Below are 10440 nucleotides of genomic sequence, written 5' to 3'. Positions count from 1 at the left end.
CCCAGGGGGCTTGAGCAAAGAGGATGTGCGCTGGGTGAGGTTTGTCCGGGAGAGTCGCTTGCAAGGGAGAGATTTAGACAGGGCCGCTGTGCCTCCCAGACCCTCTGGGAGTCTCCTCTTTAAGTTGCCCTAACAGCAGGAGTGGATTGAGCTCCTGCTTCTTACAGGCCAGTTTGGCCCTCATTTTGGGTCCCCTGCACCTGTGCACCTGGCTTGGGGTCAAGTCTGGGCTGACGTGGCCTGTGGGACAGCTGCATCGATCTGTGTCCCCCAGCCCCCCACTGCTGCCAAGAAGACAGCTGTACCAGTTTGCGGGGGCAGGGGGGGCCCTCAGGAGTGGCAGGGAATTTCTTGTGCGGGCATTCTGGCGTGCCACAATGTCTCCAAGCAACCGAGAGAGCCCCTGGCTGGCAAACACGGGGCAGCACTGGGCCGCAGCTCGGGGCCTCCTCCGGGACGCTGCCCCTGCTTTGGCCTTCATCCCTTTTCTTGCCACCCCCACCCCTCTTCCCCATTCCTCCGGGCCCACACCTGCTTTTTGATTCCTGGGCCCTTCGGCCTTCAAGGACACCAGGAGCTCCTGACACTTCTGGTCAGAATTTGGAGGCATCGCCTGCCACTTCGGTGTCTTTCCAGACACCCTCCCTAGGCTCTGGGAGAAGAGCTTGGGTGGGTGCTTGGAGGAGAGAGAATCAGCCAAGGGCTGGGTGCCAAGCATCCCCACTCCCAGGAGGGAAATCCCAAAGGCAGCTCTGACCCAAGGTTTATGCAGGTCTCCTTCCCTCCCTCCCTCCCTCTTCCCTCCTTCCTTCCCTCCTTCCTTCCCTCCCTCTCCCTCCTTCCCTCCCTCCCTCTCCCTCCTTCCCTCCCTCCCTCTCCCCTCCTTCCCTCCCTCCCTCTCCCTCCTTCCCTCCCTCCCTCTCCCTCCTTCCTTCCCTCCCTCCCTCTCCCTCCCTCCTCCCTCTTTCCTTTTCTTCCTTCCTACTTCCTCTCTTAAACAGCTTTATTGAGATATAATTAACACACCATAACATTCACCCATTTATAGTGTACAATGTGGGGCACCTGGGGATCCGACTTCCAGTGTTGGCTCTGGTTGTGATCTTGGGCTTGTGGGACTGAGCCCCACGGCGGGCTCCACACTCAGCCCAGAGTCTGCTTCTCTCTCCCTCTCCCTCTGCCCCTCTTGCTCATGCTCTCTCTCTCTCTCTCTCTCAGATGGATGGATACATCTTAAAAAAAAAAAGTGTACAACTCAATGGTTTGTAGTATATTTGCAGAATTGTGCAACCATAACCATAATCTAATTATAGAATATTTCATCACCCCAAGAAAGAAACCCCATTAGCAGTCACTCCCAATCCCCACCCCTGCCCCCAACCACTAATCTTACTTTTGCTGCTCTCCTTTGCGACAGTGAAGCCAGAGCCTCAGGCTGGAATTACCCGCTCCTGGCCCAGGCCTTCAGCAGGCAGAATCTCAAGAGTCATTCCTTCCATATTGTCCACTCACTGCCTCGTGGCTTTGGTGCTGGAAAGGTTGCCAGCCCACCCTCCTCATTTACTCAGGGAGGGGCAGGAGACCCAGAGAGAGGAAGACATCTGCGAAAGATCACTCAGGGGTTGGGAACAGGGCTCCTGGCCCAGAGCACCTGCCTTTTCCAATACCCCAAAGCCATCTGCCCACAGCTGCCCCCTGCTCATTCAGGGGCCTCCCCCTAGCCATTCTTAAAACATAGTACCTCAGTTTCTCCATCTGTAAAATGGGATTATAACATTGCACATGTGGTTGAGAGGATTAAATAAAACCCAAGGCAACCAAACCTGCTTGTAAAGAGTTAGCCCAGTGCTTGGCACTGTTAAAAAACAAAATTCATCTGAGTAAATACGAAGATCAAAGAGGCTTTATTGATTGATCTATAAATCGGGCGGCATCCCATCTAGCAAATAGAAACGAACTCTGTCGAGCTACAGATAAGAAAGGTTTTTAAAGGCAGAGAGGGAATGAGAAAAAAGGAAATGATTAGCAAAGAACATCGTTTTTGGCAAGGTCACCCTTCTGTACACCTCAGAAGGGGTCTATCAGCAAATTTAGGGCCGACCAGGAAATTCCCACATTGACTGGTTAAAGATTACATTCTTGGGCGCCTGGGTGGCTCAGTTGGTTAAGCGACTGCCTTCGACTCAGGTCATGATCCTGGAGTCCCAGGATCGAGTCCCGTGTTGGGCTCCCTGCTCAGCGGGGAGTCTGCTTCTGCCTCTGACCCTCCCCCCTCTCATGTGCTCTCTCTCTCTCATTCTCTCTCTCTCAGATAAATAAGTAAAATCTTAAAAAAAAAAAAAAAAAAGGATTACATTCTTGGGTGGGAGGGTTGAAACTACAGTTCGATCAGGTTTAGGTCTTGGTTTACTGATCTAGGGCCCCTGACACGAGTGACTACATTGTGGGCCTGTCATTTTCGTTTTAATCGCACATAGCTGTCTCTCAGCCAAGGCAAGCTAAATCAAATTATTTTAAATTCCTGCTGTGGCATTCAGGCCTTGTGTGGATTTCCAGTCGTTTGGGATGGGTGGAGGTTCTCTCGCCCTTCACGCCCCCACCCCCATGATGACGGTTGGAAGCCACTGAAACTAGTGAGCTCCTAGTCACTTCTTCCCCATCCCCTGGAAGCTGGTGATGTCGGCTGGGCAGGCGGAAGGTTGAGACTTGCCACGATGACTAAGAACCCAGAGCCGTGGGAGTCTGGTTAATCAGCCGCGTCAAAACTTCCCGTGGCTGTTGGCAAACAAGGGCCACCCCCAGAGGAGGAGGGCCAGAGTCAAGGGGGCAGGGGGAGAGGCCTCGGGGCTGCCACAGCACCTGGGTGAGTGATGCAGGCAGTGCCAAGAGGCTGGCAGGGTGGTCCAGAGCCGCGGCTGCAGACCTGGAGGCTGCCCTGTACCCCCGCCTGCCTCGCCCCGCCAGGAACAGAAAGCCGACGACAGATGCCAGAGCCTCTTGAGGGATTCTCTTTCCAGGAGTAACGGATTGACTTACTGCAAGAAGCCAGAATGAAGTGCCAGGCTGGTGTCAGAGCAGGGATAACCTTAGGAAGACTAATGGTCACTGGAAGAGAATCTTCCAGGGTTGTGGAATGTTCCAGAACCCACCTGGGAAGGTGTCTGGGGGCCAAAGAGCAGGCAGGGAGAGGGTGCTCTGATTCAGTGCTCCCAGCCGCACCCGGCCCAGCCCAGTCGACAGAAACACAGACAAACAAAACCAGACACTCCTCCCTCTTCTCTTGACAGCCATCGTTCAGACTCTCTTTTTATATGCCTCCTGCTGAGCAGGGGAGCCAGCCGGGCCCGGATTCCAGATCCAAGAGAAAAACTGTAAATCAGCGCAAGAAGTCGTTCTCGTCAAATTGCTACCGACGACAGTGTAAAGTGTAAATTTGGTGGAGCCCTTCTGATGGCAATCTGGCAACATGTTTAGAGAGTGTAAAAAAAGTGCTCAGATTCTTTATTCAGAAAGAATTTATGAAATTAACAACATCCCCTTCCCCTGGGAATGAACAGGCTGCGTCTGGGGAGATGTCAACAGCCAAGTTGTTCGTAAAAGTGAAGAAATGGGACCTACACATGTATCTGACCTCTTCGAATGGTCAGCTCAGGGCAGAGCTGTTTAAAATGATTATTCTTTTGGGGCTCCTGGCTGGCTCAGTCGGTAGGGCGTGCAACTCTTGATTTTGGGGTCATGAGCTTGAGCCCCACGTTGGGTGTACAAATTAGGAAGGAAGGAAGCAAGGAAGGAAAGAAAAAAGAATGATTATTCTTTCCAGTAATTTTTACTCAGTGCTGGGTGTGTCCCCAGATACTAGGATCCCAAAGCTGAGTGGGACCTGGCTTTATCCTCAGTCTGGGGCCTACAGTTCAGAAAAGAACAGGACACAGCAGAAAGAAGTAACTTGGAAAAATGCTTATTATACAATTTAAAATGAGAAAAGGCAGTCGAAAATGGCCTTCACTGTCTGCCTCCCACTACACCCAAGCTAGTGTTTGTGGATGACTGACCCTGTGCTGGATGCTCGGCTCATATTTCTCTCTACAACGACCCAGTGGGTTAGGTGCTAAGGCTACTCCCACTGTCAGAGGAAGAAACTGAGGCACCGAGGAAGTGATTTGAGCCAAGGTTCAAACCGAGGACCACTTGACCCCTAAACCCAGTTTCAACCGTTCTCCTATAATGCCTTTCCTTATGGAAGTCATGTCTGTTCAAGGTCAAATACTGAAAGGAAAATCTGGGCCAGGGACAAGATAAGGGTGGTGGGATCTGGGTTTTGGGTTTTTCCCCCTCTTTTGGTTTCTACTACATTTGTGCAGGAAAAGAAAAATTGAACTTAAAAAAAAAAAAACAAAAAAACCCAGCCACCTAGAATTTGCAGCAGATGGGTAGAAATGAATGGGGAAGTTGAAAAAAAGTGGGAACGATGTTAATAATGCATGCCTTGGCTTAGAACAAGGAGATAGAATGATTTGGGAGTAAGAAGGGAAGCCAGGGAGAGAGTGTTTGGGTGAAGGAGCCCAGGCGGCTTCTGGATGGCAGGCTGGGGGGACGCTCTGGCTCAGGGAGGAGGGGCAGTGGTAGGGCTTATCTCCCATGGCCATTCTTACTAAATCTTTTTATTACCTGGTGCCTGAGTACGTATCTTCTCAGTGTTTGCATTCCTCTCATTTTTTTAGACTACAGGAAATGATAACAGGGGGCGGAAAAAACCCCTCTGTTTGCTTTCTACCCAGGAGTGCTAGGAGAGCTATCTGCCAAATTCTTTCTCAGGTCATGAAGAGGTTTCAGGTTTCCCTCACCTGAGAGCCTGGGGAAGCACTGCTGAATCCAGTCTCTCTGGCAAATGCAGAAAGGGAGTCACTGTCTAGAGATTTTAGGGCAAGGTGGTTTTTTCGAGGGGAGGGTTGTTTCGTGCCCTGCAGAGACCTTTGTAAATAGGAGGACTGTTTCTCCTGTTAATACAGCTTTTAGAAAGGAGGCAGGCACTCTTTGGGCAGGGATGGGGAAGGCACAGAGGGAAGGAAGAGGAGAGAGAAAGATATCTTTTGTTCATTTATCTGTTGAGCACCTAGCACTTGGAAGAGCGCAGTGGGTAGCAGATGAGAATGACAGGAACTTACAGACGAGCCAAGGGTTGTCCAATAGCCCACCCCTTCATGTCCACTGCAGAGCGTGGTTTCCTGAAAGCTGGCAGGTGTGAGCCAAGAGCCAATGCCCCTCCTTCCTTCCCACCCCCAATACGCTCAGAGGTTTAGCTGCCAAGTTCTGCAGCTGGGAGTCAAACGCACGCTTGCAGGGCTGAGTTCAGAATCCTGCCTGTTCCCTCCATGGGATTCTCCCCAGCTTTTTCTGCACTGTCCATAATCAACTATTTCAGGAGTACTGCAGTATGTGGATTCAAAACAGGGGCTAATTGAGTCGGGATTACTTAACATTCGACTCCTACCCCGAGAATGTCGCTCTCCAACTTCAAGAAACTGTTACCCAGAGTCGTGCAAGGATATATAGTTTTCACGACTGCAGGGTGCTCCTTACTGACCACATTTTAAATAATTGCTTTTTAAAAAATATTTTATTTATTTATTTGACAGAGAGAGACACAGCGAGAGAGGGAACACAAACAGAGGGAGTGGGGGAGAGAGAAGCAGGCTTCCCGCCGAGCAGGGAGCCCGATGCGGGGCTGGATCCCGGGGACCCTGGGATCATGACCTGAGCCGAAGGCAGACGCTCAACGACTGAGCCACCCAGGCGCCCCTGAAATAATTGCTTAAGGATCTGTTTCTTACCCCCTTTTGATAAGAATTATCATTAAGTTACACAAGAAGAAAGTCTGTTTGGAGGCTCCTGGGTGGCTCAGTTGGTTAAGCGTTGCGTCAGCTCTGGTCATGATCTCAGGGTCCTGGGATCGAGCCCCGCGGTGGGCTCCCTTGCTCAGCATGGAGTCTGCTTCTCCCTCTCCCTCTGCCCTTCCCCACTGCTCATGCGCTCTCTCTAATAAATAAATAAAATCTTAAAAAAGAAAGAAGAAAGTCTGTTTGGATATGCTTTAATGTACCTGTTCTTCCCCCTCTGAATTATACACGATCTATTTATTTAGTCAATGGAAACTTACATGATACTGGGCACTTGCCGAGGATTTCCTTGTGATCAAGTCAGGAGAGTGCCCTGCCCTCCAGGAGCGATTGGTGTAGACAGAAGAGGCCATTAACAATCCAGTGTGGGGGGGTGTGTGGGGGAGGGAGAAATGGTGCCTGGGAGGGTCAAGGAGCATGACCTCTAAGCTTGAAGGACTTGAAGAACAAGCAGGAGTCAGCCAGGTAAAAGTGGGTAGAGGCAGGTGGGAGACGGGGGAAGGAGAGAGGCTTTCTGGGCAGGGAAAACGGCATTGCAAAGGCCTGGAGGTGATCAGATCTCAAGTTAAATAATTAAAACTGGAAAATCATGTAAACCTTATGTAGTGCTTTACTCTAGGTTACTGTGAGAATCAGATCAAACACAGTCTGTGTTATTCCCCACCTCTTCACTTCCCTCCGGGCGATAGACTTTTGGGCCCCTGGCTACCTCCCAGATGGGACGCCTGAAAGTGAAGGGGTTTCAGGCTCTTTGAACCCCCCGCCCCCCGAGGACAGGGTGGATGTGGATATGGAGCTGCAGTGTTCTGTCCACTGCCTCCTGTGTGGCTGTCCCTATGTTTCTGTATATCTGCCAGAAGGTGGGCAAAAGGTCAAGGCCAAAGGCTGAACCCAAGAGTCCTCACTTACGGATTCAGGACCTCAGTGTTGGGATGGCCAGGTTTCTGGCCAATCTCTACCTTCCCTGTGGCCAGGAGACAGTTGGCAGCCTCCACATCAAGCCATCGGTGAAGTTTCTGGGATAGAAATGACCTTGAAGTCATTAGTATGTAGTTCCTGGTGACATTGTACATTCTTCACTAAATTCCGACAATCATAAAGCAATTTGCTCTTACATTTCAAGTCAGAGTTTTGCAAGAACTTCAAAAATGTCTCCATCTAATAACTCAGTTTTCTTTTTTCTCCACTAATGCTTTGATCTTAATAAATGCTTGCATCTGTCATCTGAAACTCATTACATGATAGGACTATCTGTTTGCATGTACTATGTGTACACACACACACACACACACACACACACACACACACACACACACACACACACTTGGTTGGGTTCATATCTCAGCTCTATCCCACGCTGGGTTTATGAATGAACTGTGGGAGACGCAGTTTCCTCTCCTGAAAACGGGATATACTGGTGTCCACCTCGTAGGGTGTTCAGGGTTAAATGGGATCTTGTTTATAAAAAGTTTAGTGCAGTGCCTGGCACAGTGTTAGCTTTGGAAAAATGGTAGCTATTATGTGCATACAAAAAAAAAAAAGGACTGTACTAAAATGTTGGCAGCATTTATCTCCAGTGGTTGGGATTATGGTTACAATGAACATCTATTACTTTTGTAATCAGAGAAAACGAACAATAAATGTTATTATTAATTTAAAAATCTGGCTTTGGCTTTGTCGGAAGGAACCTGCAGTTAATGTGACAGTACCAGCCAGCAAGTAAGACCAGGCTTCCAGTTCTCTACCAGGACTTTATAGGCAAACAACTTGCCACAATCGAACAATAGGGAGATACTTGGTCAAGATTCTAGAGACATTCTGCCCTCATCCAACCCTGTAGTCCCCTTGACCACTCTTGTCTGGAGAGGGGGCAGGGGGTTCAGAGAAGGGAACTCTCAAATTACGGCCTTCTCTCCTGTTGGGAGGGTTATCTGGGGTTCTTAGTTGGAACTCTGTAACTCTCCAAGGAACCATTCCAGGAGAAGGACGTTTATCCTCTGTTGGGCCTTCACTTGGGCGTCTCAGAAAATAAAACACACATCAGCCCACTTCCAGTAGGGGGATTGCGAGTATCCTGTTCTGGCATCCAGAACAATCTGAGGCCCAGGACCTTGGCTGTTTCCTGCTGAGATTCTTGACTGCCAGCCCGGTGCCTGGGCAGAGACAGGAGATAGAACCCTCTTTGATCTGCATGTACCCCTCCAGTCCCCTCCTTGCACCTCTTGGGCCATGCCCTGCGACGCAGGGAAGGGTCAAGTTCCCACCCTTCTCGGACTATCTGTGGAACCATCAGCCTGCACTGGGCTGGCTTCTGAGCTTCTTTCCCCTCCTCCTGCACCCTGGAGGGGCAATGGCTGCAGGCTCTGGAGTAAAATGCTGCCTCTGTGTGGGAGACAAAGAACAGAGTGGCTCCTCCGGGTCAGCTGTCTCTCCTTGGCTGGCCGGCTCCCCGGCCTCCCCTGTGCCTCTTCGGGGACGTCCCCCAAGGAGGGACTTCTGGGCTGGGAGCTGCTGCCTGCTCCTGAGTGGTTGCGCTCTGGACATGTCTTCCCTGGAGCTTAAAGGAATATTTTACCTTAAAAAACCCTAAGCCCTGGAAGCTGTTAATTCCGGGGTGGTGCCGAGGCTGGGGAGGCAGCCGGGCCTGTGTATTCCTACTAGAGCTAGTGAGAGCGTGTGTGTGTGTAAACATGAGTGATAACGTGTGACACGCATGTGTGTGTTACGCATGCTACCCGGAGTGTGAGAGAGCGTGAGCGAAAGCGCGGGCTTGGGTTTTAAAGGATGTGTATACTAGAGTGTTGGAGAACGAGGTGTAGCGTGTGTGCGAGAATGTGTGTGGAGGAGAGCAAGTGTATGTGTGCACCAACGAGCACGCGAACCACTGCACGCGGAGCACGTGTGGGGAAGCACGTGTGAGTCGCCTGACCATACCGTGAGTGCATGTGCAAAGTGTGTGAGAATGTGGAAGTGTATACACGTACCATCTAGAGTGTGTGAGAGCGTGTGTGAAAGCGTGTGTTAGAAGGTCAAGGAAACGAGCTAGTGTGTGAGAGCGTGTGAAGGACAGCCGGCGAGAAGTGTATGTGTGAGTAACGAACGTGCGCGAAAGTTCTGTACCAGGGTTAGCGGATGTGCGCGTCGGAATGTAAGTTTAAGTGCAAAAGCACGTATGTAGGACCGGCGTGGGCACGTGTGTGAACACTGGATGCGTTCGTGTGCGGACTAGAGCATGTGTGTAGGCATGTGTGAGAGACGTGTGTACCGGCGTGCGAGAGCCCGTACACGAAAGCGCGAGCACGTATGACGCTGTGTGTGCACCAATGGGTGTGCGCGCACATGTGCACCAGCGTGTGCGGGACGTGGGGGCCCCCGGGGCCCAGCGGGAACATCTGGGCTGAGCGGGGAGGCCAAGGTGTGGGCGGCCCCGCGTGTGAGTGTGAGCGCGCGCGGGAGAGTGCGCGGGAGCGCGCGCGCGCGCCGCCGCCTCCCCCCCCCCCCCGGGGCAGGAGCCCGTTGCCATGGGAACGCGCCGCGGCCCGAGTTAATCATTTCCTGTGGAAAGTGTGCGGGAGGGGCGGGAGCGGGGCGGGCCGAGGAGGCGGCGGCGTGGAGCTGCCTCCCGCCGGCGGGCCGGGTCGGGCCGAGCCCCGGGCTCTGCGGCGACGCCTGGGATCCTGCCTCCGCCAGGCCGGTGAGTCGGGGACCCGAGCGGGGGGCGGGCTAGGCTCTCGGGGTCCGCCCGGCCCCGCCGTTCCCGGTGCCGCGTCCGGGCCCGCCCTGCCCGCAGGACCCCCTCCCCTGCCCGGACCCGCTGCGGGGCGCGCGGAAGGCCGGGCCCCGGAGAAGCAGCCCTGCGCGGTCGCCCGCCGCCCCCCGCGCCGTCCAGCCGGAGCCGAGGACCTTACCCGCAGCACGGCTTGGGGCGGCAAGTCCCCTGGGGTCGCAGCAGCCTCGGGACCCCCGCTTCCGATCTCCTTGGCCTGGGAGAGGCGGAACCGACCCGGGGAACCGCGTGTCCGTCAGGGCCTCCCCCTCCCCTTGCAGAGATCACCCCCGCCCCGCACCCCCCAGGGATCCCTTGAAGGCTGCAGTTTCGAGCCCTCCCACCACGTACGTTCCCTGGGCAGTTAGCTTTACCCCTCGCAGGGCAGGGGAGGGTAGGCCGGCCCTGAGGTTGGAAGGAGGGCCTGGGCCGGTGCCCTCCTGGGCAGTAGGAAATTGAGCCGGCGACAGCAGCAGCCTGGGGGATCCCTGCAAGGAGGGCAAGCCAGAAGCCACCTCTTTCAACCCCCTGTTGGGAGTTAGAACAGAACTCTGGTGCAGTGAAGGGCCTGGTCCTGGGAGATTTGAAAGAGAAAGCTGTATTTAAATTCTCAAGTACTCCCCCAACCCCCAGCATATCTGTCTCAAGGTTGTGGGTCGCTGCTGTCCCTGACCTTTCACCTTCCCTGGGCCATGAGGCTGGGTGCACCTCTCCTTGCCCAGGTGCAGTCCCCATGTCCTTGATAAAGTAGACGTCTCCTTGGCCAGGGAGAGTCAT

The 10440-nt window shown here is 53.1% G+C and overlaps 1 protein-coding gene across 2 annotated transcripts in view; it reads left to right on the top strand.

Moving 5' to 3' along the window:
- The first annotated feature begins 9519 nt into the window (after window positions 1-9519).
- Window positions 9520-10440, top strand: part of KIFC3 (kinesin family member C3) — a 38230-nt gene continuing 37309 nt past the window's right edge. For both annotated transcript variants that reach the window (XM_028096861.2, XM_028096855.2), the window contains exon 1: window positions 9520-9591. The gene's annotated coding sequence lies outside the window, so the exon portion shown is untranslated. The remainder of the gene's footprint in view (window positions 9592-10440) is intronic.

The sequence above is a fragment of the Eumetopias jubatus genome, unplaced genomic scaffold, assembly GCF_037043125.1.
Source record: "Eumetopias jubatus isolate StellerSeaLion01/CBP00866 unplaced genomic scaffold, mEumJub1_p1.0 scaffold_10, whole genome shotgun sequence".
Lineage (NCBI taxonomy): Eukaryota > Metazoa > Chordata > Mammalia > Carnivora > Otariidae > Eumetopias > Eumetopias jubatus.
This window is presented reverse-complemented; position numbering and strand designations above follow the sequence as displayed.